This window comes from Ambystoma mexicanum, chromosome 2p (assembly GCF_040938575.1).
Source record: "Ambystoma mexicanum isolate Mex_15411 chromosome 2p, UKY_AmexF1_1, whole genome shotgun sequence".
NCBI lineage: Eukaryota > Metazoa > Chordata > Amphibia > Caudata > Ambystomatidae > Ambystoma > Ambystoma mexicanum.
In genome coordinates this window covers 362,679,195-362,703,084 of record NC_090923.1, presented here as the reverse complement: position 1 = coordinate 362,703,084, position 23,890 = coordinate 362,679,195, and the positions used below count along the sequence as shown (strand labels likewise).

General features: G+C 42.4%; 1 protein-coding gene and 1 long non-coding RNA gene across 2 annotated transcripts in view; one reads left to right on the top strand and one right to left on the bottom strand.

Annotated features, from left to right (window-relative positions):
• The window catches only part of LOC138566429 (uncharacterized), a 195,538-nt gene extending 181,062 nt beyond the window's left edge, over positions 1 to 14,476 (top strand). The window contains exon 3 of the long non-coding RNA XR_011301935.1: positions 9,515 to 14,476. This is a non-coding gene — a long non-coding RNA (uncharacterized lncRNA). The remainder of the gene's footprint in view (positions 1 to 9,514) is intronic.
• ADAMTS9 (ADAM metallopeptidase with thrombospondin type 1 motif 9) overlaps positions 1 to 23,890 on the bottom strand; it is a 1,221,593-nt gene that overhangs the window by 494,141 nt on the left and 703,562 nt on the right. The gene's annotated exons all lie outside the window — the stretch shown is intronic.

The following is a 23,890-nucleotide window of genomic DNA, read 5'->3' as shown; positions in this document are numbered from 1 at the left end:
AACTCACTGGTTGGTCTGATGTATGTGTATGCTATATGCCTCTGCCAACAAAAAAAAAAGTTAAAAAAAAAAAAAGATGCTCTGTCTTGCTTCGTTTCAATTGCTAAGAAACCATTTTCAAGCATATCTCTGCGTCTAAGAAACTGAGCAGATCTATAAAAAGCCTGTCAGAAAGTAAACGCAAGGGAAGCTGCGTGTGGGAAAAAACACATTTTGTGAAATGAACATGAGAAAAACAAAATGAACACGTGTAAATCTGTTGCTGCAAAGCAGAAAATGACCTTGGGAAAGCTAAATGGGAAATAATACTGCAGCTCGCACAGAAACACAATTGTACATTTGAGAAGAGGGGCTGCGAAGATATGCATATTATGTTTTTTCCCCCCCATAAAGGATTTCAACAGCCTTGCTGAGGCCCAGGCATTCCTGTCAGACCAGTTTGGTTTAAAGGCAAATTTCACACCTACCAGTGACTAAGGCTGCAGGGGCATGTGCCCTGTTCCCATGGACCTGGCCGTTTGATAATTAAAGGTTATCCCAGACTGCCAGACAGAACTGCTCCCAACGACAAAGGATGGGGGAAGCCCTGTGTCCTGCCTTGTAAGTGTGATTTCCTCTCCATTCATCCCCAGTATCCACTGGAGGACTTCCAACAGGGTGACCCAGGGAAGACAATTTGAATTGTGGGGGTTGCAGCGCCACCCACTTCTTTGGCAAATCTACCTCATTGACAATGCAGAACATTATACTTTAAGACATTTCTCTTTGCAATGTGAATAAGCAGAGATGTGATATTTTGACAGTTTTAATGTAATTTTTGACCAAGCAAAATAAGACTATGTGCAGCTCTCTGACACGTGGTGAATTGAAATGATAGGAAAAATGCATTTCTCGGTGTAGCATAAATGGCATAGATATTACACTTGGGGAAACTATGCCAAATAATATTATGCTTATGTGTAGCCGTTTGTAAAATTTTTGATAATATGTTTCTCCTGAAAACAGCGAACTTGTATCCAAGGACGAGGCAACATCGCACAGAATTGACGTTCGAACCGGCATATTCCTTGCAAAATATGGGATCTGCCTATCTGATTTTTATGATGGTGATGGTGTAAATATGAGGTTATCAGTCCATAACTTATTTTGGTAAAGAGTAACTGTGGTAAGACAAATCAAGTCATAAAACACACACATATGGTGAGGTTACTTCCCTGGAACCAATCCACCTATAGGGAGGCGGGGACACCTGTAGCCTGGCCTATCCCATGTAAGGGGTAGGTCCAGAGTATTTCCGCCCTTATTGTAACATTCTATGATGTCACTCTGGCTACTTAAAGGGTAGACAGGGAGACACAGGAATATATTCAACATTCAAAATTCACCCTGCAAGATTCCAAGACTCCAGAACCAGGTCCAGAGGTAGCTGACCCAGATCCAGGCAGAACCACCTATCCAGAACCGCCTATCCAGAACCACATTCATCCCAATTATCCTGGGAGAAAGGAGGAAAGGCTGCTGATCCCTTTAAGAGAATCCATTGACCAGACCTTTTTGTCCAGATGACTCATCCTGCTGTAAAAAAAAGTGACCAGACTTTGCCCAGTTGTTCCCAACCAGGAGAGCCGAGTGGATCTAGTAACCAGATCTCTTGACCCCGCTACCCGTGACCAGATCCGTGGCTCCTCTGCCTAGAGACCCTGGTGGCTGTCCAAATTATCAAACCCAAGCTGGCCTTGTAAGTATCCCATAACCCAGTACCCAAAAACTGCATATCCCGGTATTTTACCTTGCATCCTGTTCAAACCCCATTCAAATCCCATAAAAACCCTAGTCATTTCCCAAATTGCCAGTATCCCCTGGTCAACCTTTTTCCCTAGAAGAATCTGTGTAAGTCCATATCTGTTAGCATATTTATGTTCGTCATTTCCTTCAGTTACCTGTGTAAGTCCCCAGTATCATTTGGAAAACCCAAATGAAGTCCCCTATAAAGAGATTCATAGTGATTTGGTTGTAATTAGAACTCAACCTCTTCATTACAAGTGTATTCTCTATCAATTATAGTCTTTAAAATATAGTCTCAGTAGAACTAATCATTGAGTTACCTAAACCGATTTTGCCCGTGTATTTGCTTTCCTTTAAAAATCTGACTTGCATTTCCCATAATAAAACCCATAACCCATCCCATAACAGTCATCCCTTCCCCTCAGTATCCTATATGTTCTGTGTCTTTGTTTACATCCCAAAAAACGGTTTCCAATTTTGCCTGATAAGCCCATTTTCTTAGCTGTTGCCCGTGTGAAATAAGAATTTGCAATTCTGCCGCGTGTGTTTTGTTGCATTGTTTGCCTCCCAAAATCGATTTTCTTACCTGTGTTAATGTTGCTTTAATACCCTGCTCAGTAGCCTGTAAGCTTCCTTGTCTCTTTAGTGCAGCCACACAAATGTCCGTCCTATCTATACTACCGCAAGTGTAAACTGATCTACTGGTAACAAGTGCAATCCGAGTATGCTATTATGCTAATTTTCTTCTTTGACCTCCCATTCTGGAGTGGTGGGTCGAATTTAAAAACTGATTTTTCCCTCTTTTTGCTGACTCCTTGCCACTGCTTTCTATCCACACAAAATCTAGTTAGCAGGTGTTTGGGGAAGTGTTGCAGTGGGAGTTCATTACATAAGTGCAATCTCTGTGAACAAAGTCATTTTGTTTCCATTTCTATTTTAGGTTTATGCATTTGATGTTAGAAAGTTGAATTAACAGTATCATAAGATTGTGCATTTATATTGTCACCACACTGGTGATTGCTGCCCTAAAATTTATTTTGCTCTGAGTTTTCATTTGAATTTACACACCGGCCTGGTTCATGGTCCACTGCGACACAGGGTATTTGTTAAGGTGGGTGTGAGTCGGATTGGGTGCCTCTTCAAAAAAGAATCCAGGGTTCAAATGATAAAAATAATAAAAAAGGAGTTTTTTATTGTGCGCCACATGGTCAGTCCCTGGCTGGAGTGTGCAGTGCCATAAAATCCGTTACAATTTAACCTAGGCAAAACTAAAGTGATGATCCTAAAAGCATGTAACACGGTGCGAACAGAAGCTTCAAGTTAAATTTTTCTTGAATTACCTTAAATTGGGAACAGTAGATGAGTTTAAGTATTTGGGTGCCATGTTCTAGCCAGTTAAGAAGAAACAAAAGGGGCCTCATTATGGGTCTGGCGGTAACCGTGCCGTATAACTGGCAGGTTGCCACCGGACCCGTAATGAATTACTGGCGCCTGACTTCCCGGTGCTACTGAACTATTCGGAGTCTGGCGGCCGGAAAGCCAGGCGCTGGTAATTTTGTAATTCCCCATTCCCATTGAGTCCATTGGTCTCCCCGGGGACATGGAAAGGGAAGGAAGAAAAGGGGGTGCCGCTCCATACCCTCCAACCGAAAGACGGAAAGAAATCCTGGTGTGCCGTTCCTTGCTGAAAGAGAACTCTGTCAAACGCACCCAACTCTGCCCTACTCTCCCTCAACAAGAAGTCACAGCAGAGCAGGGGGGGGACATGTGGGGTACATTTACCAGCCCCAACAGAAATTCCAGGCATCACAAAACTGCATTTCAGCAGTTACCCAAAAATGGCTTTGTTTTGGTCTTCTGAGCACATATGGGGCGAGAGTTGAACACAGCCATCACAAGAATAGCTGTATTTTGTTTTCATTCATGTGAATCCAGAGAAAACAACTCAAATTCAGAATGGCTGTGCATTGCTGTTCTGTCATTTAAACATTCAAGGCTGCACAGGGAAATGACCTGCATTTAAAACATCGCACTAGTGCCTACTTTCATTTCCAACATCACACAGTTTTGTTCTATTAAAACACAGCCCTGTCTGTCTATTTAATTTTGAACACCACCTAATAAGGCCATCCCTCCGAGAACGGCAATGTTTTATTAGTAAAGTCCATGGAAAGCAAAAGAATTCTGCTTCAGGATTGCACGGCTTGGATTTACCTTTTTGAAATAAACCAACATACGCAAAGTACTTCAAAGAAAAGATGCTCTCTCTTGCTTCATATCAATTACTAAGAAACCATTTTCAAGCATATCTCTGTGTCTAAGAAACTGAGCAGATCTATAAAAAGCCTGTCAGAAAGGAGGGAAGCTGTGTCCAGGAAAAAACGCATTTTGTGAAATGAACATGAGAAAAAAAATGAACATGTGTAAATCTGTTGTTCCAAAGCAGAAAATGACCTTGGGAAAGCTAAATGGGAAATAATACTGTAGCTCGCACAGAACATTTGGGGAGAGGGGCTGCAAAGATATTATATTATGTTTTTTCCCCCCAAAAAGGACTTACGTCCAGGCATTCCTGTCAGACCAGTTTCGTTTAAAGTCAAATGTGGCACCTACTAGTGGCTAAGGCTGCAAGGGCATGTGCCCTGTTCCCATGGGCCTGACCGTGTGATAATTACAGTTAATTTACAGTGTCGCCCACTTCTTTGGCAAATCTATCTCATTGACAATGCAGAACATTATACTTTAAGACATTTTTATTTGCGATGTGAATAAGCAGCAATGTGATATTATGACAGTTTTAATGCAATTTTTTATATTTGCATATATATAAATTTATATTATGTTTTTTTCCCCACAAAAAGGACTTACGTTCAGGCATTCCTGTCAGACCAGTTTCGTTTAAAGTCAAATGTGGCACCTACTAGTGACTAAGGCTGCAAGGGCATGTGCCCTGTTCCCTTGGACCTGACCGTGTGATAATTGATGTGAATAAGCAGCAATGTGATATTATGACAGTTTTAATGCAATGTTTGAACAAGCAAAATAAGACTATTTGCAGCTCTCTGGTACGTGGTGAACTGAAATGGTAGGAAGAATGCATTTCTGTGGGAAGCATAAATGGCATCAATATTAAACTTGGGGAAACTATGCCAAATAGTATTATGCTTATGTGTAGCCATTTGTAGAATTTTAGATAATATGTTTCTCCTGAAAACGATCAAATTGTGCTCAAGGACAATGCAACATCGTACAGAATTGGCGTTCGAACCGGCATATTCCTTGTAAAATATGGGACCTGCCTATCTGATTTTTATGATGGTTACTATTGTCAATATAAGGGTTTTGTTCCATAATTTATGTTGGTAAAGAGTAGCTCTGGTGAGACAAAGCAAGTCATAAAACATACACCCATATGTTAAGGTCACTTCCCTGGAACCAATCCGCCTGCAGGGAGGAGGGGACCCAGCCTATCCCATGCAAGGGATGGGTCCAGAGTATTTCCGTCCATATTGTAAAATTCTATGATGTCACTGTGGCTATTTAAAGGGTATACAGGGAGATGTTCAACATTCAAAATTCACCCTGCAAGATTCCAAGACTCCAGAACCAGGTCCAGAGGTAGCTGACCCAGATCCAGGCAGAACCACCTATCCAGAACCACATCCATCCCAATAATCCAGGGAGAAAGGAGGAAAGGCTGCTGATCCCTTTAGGAGAATCCAGTGACCAGAATATTTTTCCCAGCTGACCCATCCCGCTGTCCAAAGTGACCAGACATTGCCCAGCTTTTCCCCAACCAGGAGAGCCCAGAGGACCTAGTAACCAGATTTCTTGACCCCGCTGCCCGTGACCAGATCTGTGGCCTAGAGACCCGGTTGGCTGTCCATATTACCAAACTAAAGCTGGCCTTGTAAGTATGCCATCACCCAGTACCCAACAACTGCATACCCCGCTATTTTACCTTGCATTTTGTTCAAACCTCATTCAAATCCCATAAAAACCCTAGTAATTTCCCAAATTGCCAGTATCCTCTGTTCAACCGTTTTCCCTAGAAGAATCAGTGTAAGTCCATATCGGTTAGCATATTTCGGTTCTTGATTTCCTTCAGTTACCTGTGCAAGTCCCTTGTATAATTTGGAATAATTCTAATTAATTCCCCTATAAAGAGATTCACATTGCCTTGGTTGTAATTCGAACTCAACCTCTTCATGACAAGTGCCTTTCTTTAAAATTATAGTCTTTAACATATAGCCTCAGTAGAACTAATCATTGTGTTACCTAAACCGATTTTGTCCATGTATTTGCTTTCCTTTACAAATCCGACTTGCATTTCCCATAATAAAACACAACACCATCCCATACAAGTCATCCCTTGCCCTCAGTATCCTATCTGTTCTGTGTCTTTGTTTCACATCCCAAAAAACGATTTCAGATTTTGCCTGTTAAGCCCATTTTCTTAGCTGTTTCCCAATTTAAACCTGTGTGAAATAAGAAATTGCAATTCTGCCACGTGTGATTTTTGTTGCATTGTTTTCCTCCCAAAATCGATTTTCCCAACTGTGTTCATGTTGCTTTAGTACCCTGCTCAGTAGCCTGTAAGCATCCTTGTCTCTTTCGTGCAGCCACATGAATTTCCGTCCTCTTTAACCTACCACAATTGTAAACTGATCTACAAGTAATAAGTGCAATCCGAGTATGGTATTTTGCTAATTTCTAAGGTTTTAATTTTCTTCTTTGACCTCCCATTCTGGAGTTGTGGGTCGAATTTAAAAACAGATTTTTCCCTCTTCTTGCTGACTCCCTGCCACTGCTTTCTATCCACACTATTCCGTTAGCAGGTGTTTGGGGAAGTGTTGCAGGGGGAGTGCATAACATAAGTGCCATCTCTGATTGTGAAAAAAAGTGATTTTGTTTCCATTTCTATTTTAGGTTTATGTAGATGATGGTAGAAAGTAGAATTTATAAGATTTTGTATTTATATTGTCACCACACTGGTGATTGCTGCCCTAGAAATGTTTTATCGCTCTGAGTTTTCATTCGAATTTTAAAAATAAATAAATATTTCTTTGTTACACAGCGGCCTGGTTCATGGTCCACTGCGACACAGGGTATTTGTTAAGGTTGGTGTGAGTCGGATTGGGTGCCTCTTTAAAAAAGAATCCAGTGTTCAAATAATAAAAAAAATAAAAAAGGAGTTTTTTATTGTGCACCACATGGTCAGTGGAAGAAGTCCCTGGCTAGAGTGTGCCGTGCCATAAAATCTGTTACAATTTAACCTAGGCAAAACTAAAGTGATGATCCTAAAAGCATGTAACACGGTGCGAACAGAAGCTTCAAGTTAAATTTTTCTTGAATTACCTTAAATTGGGAACAGTATATGAGTTTAAGTATTTGGGTGCCATGTTCTAGCCAGTTAAGAAGAAACAAAAGGGGCCTCATTATGGGTCTGGTGGTAACCGTGCCGTAAAACTGGCAGATTGCCACTGGACCCGTAATGAATTACTGGCGCTTGACTTCCTGGTGCTACTGGACTATTCAGAGTCTGGCGGCCGGGAAGCCAGGTGCTGGTAATTTTGTAATTCCCCATTCCCATTGAGTCCATTAGGACTCAATGGGAATGGGGAACACAGAAGCGCCGGCACCGTACCCTGAAAGGTCAACTAGATTGGCAACAAAATCGTTCAAAATTACTGGGGTATTGGATAATTTTATTTTTGATCTTAGAGGTTTTAATATGTTACCTGGGTATCTTTTTAAACATCCTTCTTTTTTTAGGGCTGACTTCTTAAGAGTATGATTTAACCTGGTTTTAACTAAAGAGATTGTTGGGGCAAGTTCTGGGATCCAGGTCTGAGAGACTTTGCAGACACTGTATAATATGTACTAAAACTCTAAAACGTTTAATGATTGAGTGTATTCCTCTAGCATCGTTAAGACATGAGCTTATTTCTAAACATATTCATTATGAATTGATTGTAGATATTAATTATTTTGGCACTGTAATTTGAACTCACACAAATTGGCATTATGTATTGCTGCTCTAAAGTTTTTAAAATGCTGTGTTTAAACTGTTTAATGAATTGGTGATTGTGTATTGATGATAATGCATCATGCATTGTACTGTACCAAAGGCTTATTTTTTAGACATAGTGCACTAAATAAAAGCTAAAATAAAAATAAAATGAATGTAATAATAGCCACTCTACTGAAAATGAACATGGATCAAATACCCTGTTCTATAGAATTTCTTCCACTCAGGAGGGTCTACACCACGTTTCAGCTCACTGTACCTTTCACAGAGGAGAAATATCCATGGGCACCTTCCCAGAGAAGAGGTTATTCTGAGTGACCCTGGCAGGAATACATATGTATTCTGTCTCAGGAGTAGTGGGAGGGGCACAGCTAGGATGCCAGCTCAGTATAGAATCCAGAGGCGGTTGTTGTTACGGTGCACTTGGATGTTAGCTCCTGCCAAAATAAAACAGCTGTTGCCTTCTATCCACAACATTTTTTTTTATTGTATTTTGAGGCAGGCATGTGAGAGGATGGGGTGGGGGTATGGTTTGAGTGATGTGGTTGGGAAGCATGCTAATATAACCACTGTCCTCATCCAATTCTGTCAAGCCAAGGGTAAAGTGTGGGCTGTTGCTACTATGCCAGTGACCGCTCGGAATGAAAGGAAGGCCTTGGTGGACCCCACTCCGAGCAGCAATCCACACCATCCTTCGTCTTAACACACACATCTACCATATGCTTAGTGTAATTAGGGCAAAGTGGGGAACACATCAATGGGAAGGAAGGGTGTCATGGTCACGTGGTAGAAGGGGTCCTGGTAAAGAAAGGAAGAGGCATTGGCCCTCATTAGGACCCAGGCGTTAAGGGGTTTACGGCGCTGTAAACGGCGCCGACCCTCAACGCCTGATTCCAAGGTCCCTTTGCGGGATGGTGATTTTAACGCCTGCTTTTTGCAGGCGTTAAAACCCATGCCGCAAAGGGACCTTGGTGCTAATTACGCCACCGTAATTTACGGTGGCGTAATTAGCGCCTTTCCCCATTCCCATTATGCCCTATGGGGCAAAAATGGGAATGGGGAAGGGTAAAATGGGAAATGGGGATTTACCGCCCCACTCACCTTGGAATGGGGCAGTAAATCCGCCAACCACCATGGCGTAAACGTACTTTACACCAGGGTGGTAAGGGTACGTCCCAGGCGGTAACTTACCGCCTGGGTCGTAATGAGGCCCATTGTGTGTAATAGAACAAGGGAGTAGAATACCAGGCTACTAGAAAAGACTGGTATTATTTAATTTGAAAAGAAGCACACAAGACGGTTCTATGTTCATTTATCGACATGCTTTTTGCCAATGTTTTTTTTGCTGAATTTGCGTTTTCTAAAAATAAACATCGAAATTGTTTTTTTCTTTTTAGGCGGTTCCCCTAAACCCCCTCTATTAATCCAAGACGATTCCCGACCACCCACCTGTTATATACCCAGCCCCCTATTTTTTCCAAGGTTTTTTTGTTGAAGAAAATAAATTGGGGGAAGAAACCCATCATAAACTCATCGAAAAAATGCATGTCGATGAATGGACGTCGTACCCACAAGCCTGTAGCCTCCCATTGCTTACTCACTTCAGCAAACTAAAGCTCTCCTCTTTCAATCAACTTAAAAAGAGTTACGAAGGACATGTTAACTACTTATCACTTGTTGTTTTTGTTTATTCTACAGGTTTGTTGCAGTGGAGTTACATGGGGAGTCCGTTGCAAAAAGAGGTGCCAGGAACCACAAAAGTACTGTGCACCAACACGTTTAGATGAATGGTGCTCCGACATTGGGGGTCCCCTGGAGTGAATGGGACATGTCATATGAAAGAGTGGAGCCCACAAAGAGGCTAAACACATTTCTTAGGTTGTTCTAAACACCTCAAAGTTCTCTCCTGGGTCAAACTCCGAACATAAGGTATCAGGAGGTTACCAGACATTTGGTCGAAAAAAATTGGCCGACCAGACAAATGGTCGAACCAATTTGGTCGAAAACCAAATGGTCGAATTTTTTATTTTTTTTATTTTAACCCTTTTTTTTTATTTTTTTGGGGGGGTCCCCTCCCCCAACCCCCTTTTTTCTCTAAAAACCCCTTTTTTTACAAAACGAAAACCCGAAAAATAAATATATAAATAAAAAAAAAATCAACCATTTGGTTTTCGACCAAATTGCGTCGACCAAATGTCATTCGACCAGTTTTCAGTCGACCAAATGACTGGACACCGTATCAGGAGAGTCTGCTTAACAGTTCCAACTGTATAACCGATTACTTATATTGTTCGTAAGTTTCAGGGGACTTCCCCATCATTCATGTATAGTCCTTCTATACCTAGCTATCCCTGAAAGAGAACCAACTGTGCTTTTGATACTTGAGCAGACTCACTGCCACAGTGCCGTCATTAAATGTGATGTGATTCTGATGTCTGTGTAGACTGGTTGAATGAGTGCGACAAGAAAATGGGATGCATCTCTGATGTCAAGCTATCCTGAAGTACTTCTATTTAGGAATGAGGAGAGCCTTGTATTACAGATTCTATATGGATTCAGCTACCGGGGTTGCTTAAAGGGACAATATCCTTAAATGGCATCATGTGACAGTCCTCTGCCTTAGAGAGGGACTTAAGAGTCCCAGGCCCACCATCCACTATCTTGGTCAACCCACTAGGTGGCTTCAAAATGAGGGTAGCGACTTGCTCACAGACGTGATAAGGGGGGCCCTGGAAGTACTTCCATGCCCCAATCAGTGACCGAGTCACAAATATGTCAAAGTGTGCAGAAATGGTCACGAGACTTTGGCCTGAATAAAGAAGTTAGGAAATAAATAAAATGTGGTCACCAGACTGGGGACTGAGTGCCGAATAATACAACACATGTAAATGATCATGACCCAGGGGCCACAAGGCCAGAATAGAGCGGTTATTTGAAAGAGTCAAATAACCGCTGTAAGTCCCTTTGCTCTGCTCTTGAGAAAACATAGCAGCTGAAGTCTCGTACATACTCAAAGTTGTCCATGTCATTTAAGTAGGGGGAAAGGGTGTGGTTTGGCGGCTGTTGGGAAGCATGCTGATGTAAGCACAGTGCTGGAATTGGATCAGATTTTCCCGGATCCAGCAAAAAAGGCCTTAACTGCACTCGGATCCAGGAAATCCAAAAGCCCTTATCCCAGCGGTCATAGAATACTGACCCCACACTGTTCCTGAAGACCGTCACGTTTCAATGCCCCGACATGCGCACATTCTAAATGCTCAGGACTCAGAAACATGACTTCCTGGTTCCAGCACCATGTGCACGGGACCCGGGATGTGGACAAAGTAGCAGAAGGACTGTGCCGAAAGATGGTTACGTAAAATATTGTGTATGTGGGTCTAAGGGAGCGAAATGCGAATGTCTGCAACCATGTCTAAGAGTGAGAGGAATGGGTGTCTGCAAGTGCATGAGAGCTGGCGGATGAAAGGCGTGTATGTCAGTGAGGTGGATGCCCGTGTGTGTATGAGCGAGCTGTGTGGGAATCTGCATGCATGTATGTGTCATAGGCGTAGCAAGGATTGTCTAACAAGTGAGGCCTGAAGCTAATGTACTTGAGCCCCCACAGTGACATTAACATCTATAAATGCCCACACTGCACTGCTGAGTGCACATTTACAGATTTTGGGTGGGCCTTGGCGGCTCAGTCCTTACCCTGCCTATGCCTCCGGTGTGTGCGTGTAAATGAATATGTGCATGCATGTTTGTGTGTTTATATAGCGGTGCACAGTGGAGGCAGAGCAAGGAGAGTTGGGGCTGGGTCCTGTGGCAAGGCCAATTTACATATGTATGGGCACAGATTTAAAGTGGTAGTGATGACATGTAACCAAACCAAATTCTTAAGAAAATTATAGGGTGTAGAAAGCCATTCACCTCATAATCGCCTTCCCCACCACTCGTCGCTGATGGGATCCCACCGTAAAGAATGCACATTTACAGCACTGTATAAGCACTGTTCTTATGCAGGTCTGTTAAGGGTGAGCTGTCACTGTTAAGCATTGAACCGTTAAGTATGCACGTCAAATGTTGTGATTTAAATTAATTTGTTGTCTATTATGGCAAGAGGTGTTCCTAGAAGATGAGAGTTAGGCACTGAAAAGGAGGCAAAGTGAGTTGTTGCAAAAGGATGGTGATGTGCATTGACAAAGAGGTAAAAAGCCTTGGTAACCATGTGACTAATCCACTGCCTGGGGGTCCCATAGCTTTTCAAGGAATTCCGAATAGCCCTATAATGATCGCTTCCATTATTAGCTCTCTCGCGCAGTGTCATTCTTTCATAGTAAGGGAAGAAAGCATTCCTGTGGTTTTCTCACGTCCCGTCCCCAACTCACCCCGAAAAAAATCAACTGAGGCATAACAAGAAGCCTTGAAGCAAGAGGTGCTGGGCGTTTCATTAGCATCGGCTTTGGGGAGCTAGATGCGTCATCACTCTGGGAGAAAATAAATAGTGTTTTCCGATAAGGGGCTCTTCCTCCCACGATACAACCACTCAGCAACGATCGAAATGTGAAGGTACACACACGTTGGAATCCTGCCAGCAGCCGCAGGTTTCTTTCCCAAAAAACCCAAATGATAGAATACGAGATTTTGTGCTGTACTCTTAAAAGAAACGCTCGGTTCAGGTAAATTGACACCCGAAGCTTCGCTTTGTTCCTGTGTCCCTACAAGTGCCTGGCAACAATTACCAGGCTAATCACTTGACAGCTGGTGTCTGACAGCACAATCCAGTGTTTATTCAGAAAATAACCCCTTCTAACAAATTTACGAAAAATTGATTAAGACAGCTTTGAATTTTCAATAGCATAGGAATAAACAGAAACGCATACTGCTCCGGATAAGCATCTGCAACCTGTATGGTTTTATAAACGTGTAACAGTCTTAACCGCGCTATCTAAGAATGATTAAACCGCCTGCCTACATTTCCAAGCGTTTTATTTTATTTATTGAACATTTGTATGGTATGGTGCCTATACAGCAGAAAGTGTTTCCAGGCCCCGCGGGACTATGGGGGAAGGGGACAGAGGAATATGAACAGCAATATTCGGCCCTACTAGGCCTTGTGACATTCGGATCATACAAGTGCAGGTGTCGGTCTTGTTGGCATGGCAGCCTATAAACATAGATGAACATGTTTTTTTTCCCCCACACCAAACTTTAGATATACAGATGCAAATAGGAGTCAATTTTAGAATCCTGATATTCTGAATAAATTCACAATGAGGGCCACGATTCAAGATCATATTGGGAAGCAATAGTCATATATATTATGGTGGGGTAAGGAGTTCAAGAGTAAATGGCGCATTTGCAGGCAGTACACCCTATTTTGGCGCTGCCTTTTTGTCACCAGCTGTTTCGCCACAGCGCGTTCACTGGACAGTCATTGGTGGATAGATGTCTCTGGAGATTTCCCGGTGGGCCTCTCCTCCATCCATTGTCCTCTTTTGAGTCGGATGAGTTAAAGAATTTGTTGCAGAGCTTCCAGTATATGTTAATATGGAACAACTTTGAAAATCATTTCCAGAGCCACTTTTGGGTGCCTGTAGAGATGCACTTTCGGTGCACCACATTGGCCACTGCCAGAAGGGCATACGGACCTATCAGCACATTATGTTATTGTTTCTTAAATATATTGCCATCCTAAACACTAATAAATGCAGTAGTTTGGTGACAGTATATTTAAGGAAAACACTACGCGCTCAATAAACTGAGCTGTACTTTGAACGCTACATTCACAAATAGGTTGCTGTGTCCCAAATGTCATGTACGTTTCTGCTATGTTTGTAAATGTAGCATTCAGTTAGAGTACAGCTCATTTACAGAATGTGCAGAGTTTGCCTCAGATATTCAGTCAGTGTAGGGTGACAATATATTTAAAGAAACAGTAGCCTACTGGCTCTAACAGGTCCCTGCGCCCAGTAGGGCAGGCGGCACCGAAAGAGCTGCGTCAAAATGTCTGGCTTCAATTTGAAACTGAAAGAACATTGATTAGTACCAAATCACCATCTAATGGCCAAGAAATGATAAGATCTCTTACTATGACCGTATAACAGGTATATAAAGCCGGATGCTAGATATAGGTTATGGCTGAGAGATGTTACTTACACTGCTGTGTGCTCATCACCAAGAAAACAAACCTCCAGTGACCTATCCAGTCATCTGGGAAAACCGCAGTCAGAGGGGTAAGTAAACGCAAAGCATTTGTCTCCCCCTGTCCGCCATAGGATAACATTGAGAACCAGTCTCTTTGTATCCTTCATTCCACTGCTTCTTACCTGGAAAGTTTGTTGCCTCTCTTCTTTTGAACAATCACCAACACAACCAATTTATCGGCTACCGATACATTCTGGGGAAAAGCATTGTGACTCCTGTGACCTTGGGCACAAGGCCCCATTCTTCTTAGGGATTGGATTACTGAAGTTGGGGAATATCACTTGTGACTTGGTTCTATCTTTACTGCATCAATGTATTTACCTCCATTGCTTATGTAAGCCATTGCATGCATTTTAAGAACATGTGGTGACTGGAAATATGTTTATTATTGAGTGTTGTGCGATAGTATCACCTGCTTGTTTCATTTTCTTAGTGTGCGTCTAAGGCCTAGAATAAATACTGCATTTTTGTACATTACTGTCTAAAGTGAATTATTGTGTGCTTCACTGTGTGGAGTCATTGTGGACCCCTGACCCCATACACACTCTCTTCAGAATAGCCATGACTGCTGTCCACTTTTACCTTAATTGGGTTTTGGCTGACCTCTCAGAGTTCCCCTGTACACTAGAACTAGGGTGACCTCCTAAAATCTGTCCATTAGGTCAGATTCTAGATACAAAAAATAAAAAAAACTGAAATTCATCAGTTGTTGGAAACAATGCCACCTTAACTCTGTGCTCTCTATTGCACAGCCTAGGACCTATTTAAAGTCAAAGGAAAAGCCGAAGCAGTGCAGCAGATGATAAATCAAGTGTGGTACAGGCAGGGCAACACCATCTCCAAAGAACTTACTCAAATGAGCCAGGCATCCATGAATGGAAAGACGAGAATCTTCATGTATCTTTCCATTGCTTGCACACAGTAGGCCTCCTGATGGCCCAGTGACACTAGTCAGTCCTGAAGATACACAGTATGATATATGACATAAATAACGCGCCTATACACAAGTGTTTCAAGGCCCGAAGTATGCAGGATCTAAGCCAGGGTGACAATCTTAAACTTGTCCTTGCCCAAGTAAGAGCACATATTTTTTCACTATAGAATTATTGTGAAGTGTGAAGAAACAGAACACAGTCTTTAAAGCATAACACCCATAAAGATCCATTGAGCGACTGCAAACTTACCCATAAATCTCTAAACAGGGCTGTCCCTACTTACCTCTCTGAAAGATTCCACAGACGAACATCTGTAAGACCATCCAGACTAGTCAACCTAAACTGCTTGTCCGTACCCAGATTCAAACCATCAAAGATAAGAGGATGCAGCTTCCCTGTAAAGGTGGCCCAACTCTGGAACTCCTTGCCCTCCTCACTCAGAGAAGACCAATCTTACCCGAACTTCAGATCTAACACTATCACATGGCTCAAATCCACAGACTGGTAACATGCCAGTGTCATCTCCACCTGTGACCCTATTCCTCTGCAGCTAAGATGTAACTTAACACCATGAACTTTCTACTGTAATAATGTAAATTTAAGTGCTGCATGTTCTATCTGTATCCTGCATCACCTGATCCATGTATATACTGTATATCATTTTATACAATTGTATTTGATTATATTTCATTCTGTAACTTTGTAACCAAGCTTTGCATATTCTTGTAACTGTTGCGCCCTGATACCCCTGGGTCTGGTGCGCATTAGAAATAATAAAACAAACAGAGAGCACATAGTCCTCATATCTCAAAATCTCAGTAACCATCCATTAATGTTTAGTCTAGCTAGATTTAGGCAAAGGTTCCTGACTTTTGCTTGTGACAGACGATCCCTCCTCAGCGAAATAGTTTCAGATCCAGAGTTTATGTGTATCATGTTGCCCTTTCCGAGCCTGAAACCACAGGATGATAGTCGTTCCACACTGCTGAATGCACAGAAAAATGTGAGAGATCAGAGGAAAACATTGGAAGACATACACAATGTCATAATGCCAGTGCACAACCAGAGTATCCCCCAGAGATCCCAAGGAGGAATTGACATTTTGTTCTACTTGACCAAAGAGAGATTTCAAATCATAAATCAATTGCCTGTCATCTACTGAAACAGCTCCCATTCATGGGATGTGTGATGATTCACAGGATCTCGTCACTTCTCCGTGGAGGGGAGCCCTTCTCTGTGAGGCTAGGGAGGTGAACCCGCTATTTAGCATTCACCCCTTGGGGGGCGGTCAGTGGGACCTCACAGGGAGACACTCCCCTCTTGGGGACAAGGACTCCCATCCATGAAGGAACTCCCTTTACCATGAACGCCTCAGACCATCATTGCCTCAGAAGTCACATCATGAAAAAAACACTATCTGCTATTGTAAAAAAATCTTCAGTATTCAAATCATTTTTTAAAAACAATTTTTATTAACTTTTACAACAATCAATTATTCACATAACAACACGCTTAGCGGTATATGTTATACATTTTACATAGCTCGTGTCATATTTAAACCATGGGTGCCAAAAAACCCTATCCCCCCCCCCCCAACAACATAAGCCTATTTCTCTTCACCGTCTGCCCCATCCTCTAGGGATGTACTCTCTTCCGTGTCTCGGGAGGTGTCATTGCCACTTGGACTTTCTTGGGTAGACCCAGACAATGTGGCCACTAAGTGCCTCCAGGCTGTCAATGTATCTGCCTCTTCCTCTCTTCCTCTCCTCCTCTATTAGCTGCCTCGGTCCATACTGCCGTTTCAGTTTCTGCCCACTTCTTAAGGTCATTCCACCAGACCTCTATCTTGGGTCTGTTACATGTTTTCCAGCCCATAGCAATTCTGCACTTGGCTAGTATGTAAAATAGGTCTTTAAGTTTACTCACATGCTTTAGCTTACGTGGTCTAGGGAACCCCTCAACATGCATTCCCACACCAATTCCACCATTAGCGTGATGCCTTTCTCTGCCAGGCGGCGGGCCACTTCTTTCCAGAATTCCCCAATGTCTGGGCACGCCCAGAACATATGTGTCATGCCGGCATTCACTTCTCCGCACTTGGAGCATTTTTGTATTCATGCATTCATAAATCGGGCTATCCTTTGGGGGGTCATATACGCTCTGTGAGTCACATATAGCTGGATCTGTTGCAGCCTTGCATTTCTGGACACCTTTTTATGGTACCTTTGAACCCTCTCCCACTGCCCATCATTCATACTTTCTCCCACTTCCTCTTCCCATTCTCGTCTCAGCTGGAACACTTCCTTCTCCACTTTAGTCATCAGACATTCGTAGATCCGGGAGACCTCATGCCCTCCCTCTGCAATATCATATATTGTATCTATCACTGTATCTGATTGATCTTCTAGCACTATCTCGGCCTGACGTACCAGTCTAATATATGTCATATGTTGCCCCAGGTGTAGGCCCGTATCCTCTACCAGTGCATTAAATTCCAGTGTGTTCCCATCTTACCATATATCTCCCAGTGTTGCAATACCCACCAGTTCCCAATATTTGTGTATCATCTGCCTCAGTTGTGCATCCCCATTGGTCAGTGCTACAAGCAGCACTTGCGGGGAGCACGGGGTCAGGCCTGCCATAGCCTGGCAAGCCTTCCGCCACATTTGCCATCCCAGTGCCAGCATTCTCGGGCACCCATTTAGTTCAGCTTTGGGCAACCATATCCATTCTTTCAGAAAAAATGGAGCACAGTCTGACCGCAGCAGCCTAGACTCAGCTGTTGAGTCTTCCGATAGCCACTTGACCACGTATTGCAACTGGCTGGCCCAGTGGTAGATCTCGAAGTTAGGAAGTTTAATGCCACCTTTATTGTATGCATTCTGTAGTTTCCACAGGGCTATTCTGTTTCTAGTGTTGTGCCAGATAAAACCTCTGCATATGCTCCGGAGTTTGGCAAAGATCCGCTTAGGTATCAAGTATGGTATGTTCCCGAAAAAATGTATCAACCTAGGCAACACCACCATTTTCAACAACACCACCCTTCCTATCATAGCCAGTGGGAGCTTAGCCCAAAATCTTATGCTGTTCTCAATGTTCATCACTGCCTTTTCTGTATTATATTTGTGTTCATTATCAACAGCATGGTAGATATCGGTCTCCCAGGGTATTTGTAAAATGGGTAGGTGCTCTCGCAAAATCCCTTTATATCTCCCCAGGGGGATTATGCATGACTTTCTAGGGTTAGCTGCAATGCCCGAGAGCGACGAAAATTGTTCCATAACCTCTAGGATGTATTGCAGGTTTTCTTCTGGGTATCTCAAATACAGCAACATATCGTCAGCATACAATGATATAAGATGTGGCCCTCCTTTAGGGAAAATCCCCACCTCTCCATACTGTTGTCTTAGGTATATAGCTAGGGGTTCTAGTGCGAGAATATATAGCATTGGGGACCAGGGGCATCCCTGTCTAGTGCCTCTACCAAGTTGCCATCTTTCTGAGATTACTGCATCCGTCTTAACTCTAGCCAATGGTGAGCTGTACAGTAGTTTAATCCATTTCAGATATTTGGCCCCATCCCATATTCCTGCAAGGTTGCGATAAGCCACAGCCATTTAACAGAGTCGGAGGCCTTCACTGCATCTAAAGAAACAATTGTGACTTTTTGTTCTCCTTCCTCTGTCTATTCCATGACCCGTTGAAGTCTCCTAAGGTTCTCGGATATGCTTCTATGCGGGACATATCCAGTCTGATCAGGATGGATAAGTTTGCTTATCACCTGTCTCAATCTCCCCGCTAACACAGCTGTAAGAATCTTGCTATCCTGGTTCAGCATGGACAGCGGTCTATACGATCCGCAGTCCATGCTCGGCTTATTTGGTTTGAGGATTGGGACAATTATTGCTTCTCGTAGGGATTCTGGCAAACTTTCTATTTCAAAGGCTTCATTTAGCATAGCCAACAGCGGGGGCAGCACTTCCGTTTTATATGTTTTATACAACTCACTAGGGAGTCCGTCTGTTCCCGGAGCCTTGCAGGTGGGTAACGCCTCAATCACTGCTTTTAGTTCTTCCAGTGTGATGGGGGCATCTAAGTTCTCTCTCTCCTCAGCGCTTAATTTGGGCATTCCAATGTCCCTTAGTGTTTCTATTATCTCATCCCAGTCTCCAGTATTCAAATCTAACACAGATCCACTGAGAAGAAGAGTGGTGGAGCAATGCTGATCACTCATCCATGGAAAATAGAGAATACTGTGAAGAGTGGGCACTTTGGAGTAAGAAAGAATACTCCAGAGCAAGAGTAGAATGCCAAAGAGCCTCAGCTGAGGAGGACCCAGCTCAAATGCATAAAAAAGCAAAGAAGGACTTGCATTAAGAGGTTGTATTATTAGGAGGTCGTATTCACCGATCAGGTGAAGCCCAGGAAGTTCAAAACTGGGAGAGAGCAGCCATTACATTCGGGAGGTCCTCGGTTGAGAGGACGCAGAGAACAAAGAGGGACTCCAGCTGTGCAGAAGCCGACAGGGAGCAGCCTCCTATGAGACCATACAGCAGAATACTCTGCAGACCCACAGAGACCGAAGCAGGGAAGGGGAGGAAGACGCTGGAAGCCTTTATTGCGGTGGAGTGATCCCGACCCCACTTGAAGAACCAGTGATGCAAATCCAAAAAGACAAGGGTAACAGGAACAGCGGGAGAATCGGGAGGGGCCACGGGCAGGCGCTTTACAACAGAGCATCACGAATACCGAGAGATTCATCGTACTTGTTCCAGTAAATGTAAAAGTAGTAACAAATGTAACAAATACCAAGAGACTATTCATACTTGTCTCAGTAATGGTATAAACAGTAAAACATATAACAAATACTGAAAGCCTCATCATACTCGTCTCAGTAACAGTAAAAGCAGCAAAGAGTATAACGAATACCTATGGACCCATCATACTTTTCTCAATAATGGAATAAACAGTAAAAACATATAACGAATACTGAAGGACTCATCATACTCGTCTCAGTAACATTAAAAGCAGCAAAGAGTATAATGAATGCAAAGGGACTCATCATACTCGTCCCAATCAGTGTGAAAGCAGCTGAGTATATATCAAAGACAGAGGGACTCCTCACACTCGTCCCGGTGATTACAAAAGCAGTAAAGAAGAAATAATGGGGTGGACCAGTGAGTAAAGGATGCCAAGTCCTACTAACTCAATACATTAAATGCAAATTGTATTCAATCAATACAAAAATATATACAATAAACATTATTATACTAATACATACCCATAGCATACAATCAATATTCTGAACATAATTCTATACAATCAGGCTCACTATCAAATATTCTCTGCCATTCATTCACATACACACTCACAAATCAGCAATGGCTTTCCCTTCTTTGTTGTGTAAACAAAACTTCATGTTACACATATCTTAGAAAGGTACTTGTACAACATATTCCAACCCTATCCTCAGTACTGGTGTCGTTAGCAGTTTGTTATAATTTCAAACAGTTTATGTAGACGACACGTGTTTCAGTCATGGGACTAAAAATCATGTCCTTCTCTTTTTCAGACCTTCATCAGGACGTGAAGGCAAGATCAGATGTCTTGCCTTTCATGGACAGGAGTAAGCCACATCATCTCCATGTTATAAATTCTGAGATTTAGCAGATGTAGTGGAGTAGATCCTCACTGGTGGCTGGTTAATTCAGGTGAATTCAACAATAAGAGGCCATATGCATATCCCGTAGTATATTCTCTTCCGGATAGGAGTGCTCCAACCGGACTAACAACAGACATGCACCCTCTGTTTCTGTATCCCACTCTGGGCGGGTCGCAACACAGATTTAGTTGATTTCACTTTTTGATTTTCCACATTCCTCCTGATGACTGTGGGTCCAAACACTCGCGTAATAGTACGCAGTGTTGTGTAGCACTCTATGCATAAAATCCAAACACCAGGAGGAATGTGGAAAATCAAAAAAGTGAAATCAACTACAAGAAGACACATGAATTAATAATATAAAAATGAAAAATAGAACGAGGAAGGACACATCCTGTCCAGTGTCAGGCGTCAGCGGGCGGCGGTTGGCAGAGGAATGAGGTGATCGTGATACTGACTTGGGAGCGGTAAGTGAAAAGTGCAAAATAATGACTGTTGACATTAATTCAGAAACATTGGAATCCTTGCAACAACCGCGCCCAATTCCGCCTCAAATTTCCATGAACACCCCCCACAGACGTTCCATTTTGTGAGACAACATTTGAAGAAAAGTGCTGAACCCCTAAGGAGAAAGGCACATTTTCACCTTATGAAAACGCACACACAGATGTGAGCCTTGACAAGATGTCCTACCCATTTAATATAGACGTTAACATAGGGTTGAGCACAGCATTACATATCGACGCAATGACAAAACAAACAAAGGAAGACGAAGAGAGGAACTGCCTTCCCTCGATATAAAAACATTCTGGCAGTGGGCCAGACCATCTGGAGCAACTGCAGGACAAGGAGAGAGATCCTGGAGTACAGATTGACAATTGCAATTCATCCCAGATCAATAACCAGAATAAGCATGGAGAATCTTGTGATAATTCAAACGGGTCCAATGCTTGCCCAGAAGAAGAAAACAATAACAAAATGACTCTTGTGGTTTCGATGAAACCAAAGGTGGACTCAGCCCCTTTGCCGAACTCTAAAATAGAGGAAGATATTCAACCAAAACCTCCTACTCTTAATAAAGAACCCACCCCGAAAAAAACAGTAGACAGGGCGTCCAGCCCGACATAAAGATATATGCTGAAAGGCCGGCCGCAATTAAAGGAAAACACAAAAATAAGTGAAGACAGAATGCCATGGAAACAACAGACTACAAACAGAGGAAGTGACTGCACAAGATTTGACAGACAAAATCTACTAAATCAAGGCTGTGAAAAAAATATTTGGAAACCACAAAGACTGTCAATATTTAACGGACAGTAAATCCCTTTTACGCCCAAAAGGCAACGGAAAACATAAATATGGGTTTCTTGTTTACATCACATAATTGTAAACAAAAACAAATGATACAGGATGGTGAAATTACTGACACACACTTATTGGAAACTTACTTGTTAGAAAAAAAGGAAAAGGGTGAAGTTGTCAACGTAAACGCTAAGAATCAAAGATTTCCTCGACACTGTGCCAAAAATAGGGGGGGTGGGGGATCAAGTAACACAAACTCAAATAGTTGAAGAGGCTCATGTCCAAGCGTTCTTTTAATGGCATCGGTTCAGAGTGAGAAGGCCCCTTTGATGATCCAGAAACAGCGGCACAACCAAAGTCTCTCAAAACATTTCAGCATGACATTTTCCTTTTGATATCAACAATGTCTGATATCCTAGTTCCGTTTATGAAGCTCCATGAATACGCCACAGTTACACTAAAATACCATACCACCCTTTTGGCTATGGTACATTCAAAGATGATCTTCATGGAAGGCTTCATTAATGCTCTACAAAGCAATATGGATAATACCGAACATAGGATCTCTCAACTACTTCACACTATCCTAGAGCCAATCATGAAGGAAAAGAGAGACAAATGGAAACAACTGAGAAAAGAAGGTTCAGTAGGGTGCTTGGATAACCGTTCAGAACTACCCCAAGTAATACCTGACAACCACCCTCTCGATGACCAAGCAAGAGAGGAACTTCCAAGACAAGAGAAACGTAAAGAAGAAGCTTTGCAGAGTGTTAAAGAGAGAGTCGATAACAATTTACAAGCCCCCTTCACACTAGGAGAATCTCCAAACAAGATGCCTATTGTAGAAACTGTTTCACCAACGGAAGAGTACGACTCAAATCAACTTTCTACTCCGCTTACACTATCTGAAGATGTAACACAGACAATTCATGAGGATTCTCGAACGACAGAAGAGAAAAACCAAAGAAAGGGATCTCACCTAGAACAAACCAGGAAAGAAAGGCCTTTAAAGCAAACCTAAGGAAAAAAGGCAGGAGTAGAGTTTTCGAAGGATACTAAGGACAAAAGGCTTTGCCCAACATACAGACAACTCAAACTGGGGAGAAAGGAAACTCACCCTTCCAATTATTTGCCTAAAGCAAATGGCTCGATAATGGACACTGAACAAATGAATGCAATTGAACAAGAGCTCGAAGCGACACTAGCTCCATCCATTAATGAGCCGACCAAACAGAAAATATGTGAAATATTTACTAAAAAGGGAATGGGGCAACAAAAAAACAACTGGCCCCACCGAGTGTAAACAAAGGTAGGAATAACATCCTACAAAGAAGACCCCCCAAATTGCAAACAGGGAAAAAGCCCAAAAATCAACCGCTTCAGACAGTACAGAAATCAAATAAAAATCAAACATTTATAAAAAATGTAACTCTGCCTAAAGAATCAAATTCTCATAAACATGATGACCAAAATAAATGTGACCCGAAAACTTCTTCTAAACAAATAAAAAGGGTTGAGCTGGAAGAACCGGAGTCATCGGACTCATCAGACATTGCCCTTATGGACATGTATTGGAAGATGATAAAGGTGTGGAAAGCCTGTCCGATGGTAATGATGAAGAAGAGGGAGTGGGTTGTCATTCCACCGAAGAAATTGATCATGAAAAAGAGTCCTTTATAGAGAATCAGGATACTTTTCAAAAATTAAAAGTCAAGAAACCTTTGAAACTTCAGATGAAATCAATTGCTAAAACCAACATTAACAAAAAAGGAATAAACGAAGAACTGGAAAGTGGTCTCACAAAAACTACAGGAAATAGCACACTAACCGTGGAGAACGGAGCTACAAACAAATGAGAGAAATTGCAAGTAAAACTGGGAGAAGTACCCTAGAAAAATCCAGCAATTAAATTAAAAGATCATTCAAACAATAAATTAGACAAGTTGCAAAACCCTGTTAGATTAAACCAAGTCACAAATTGTACATGGT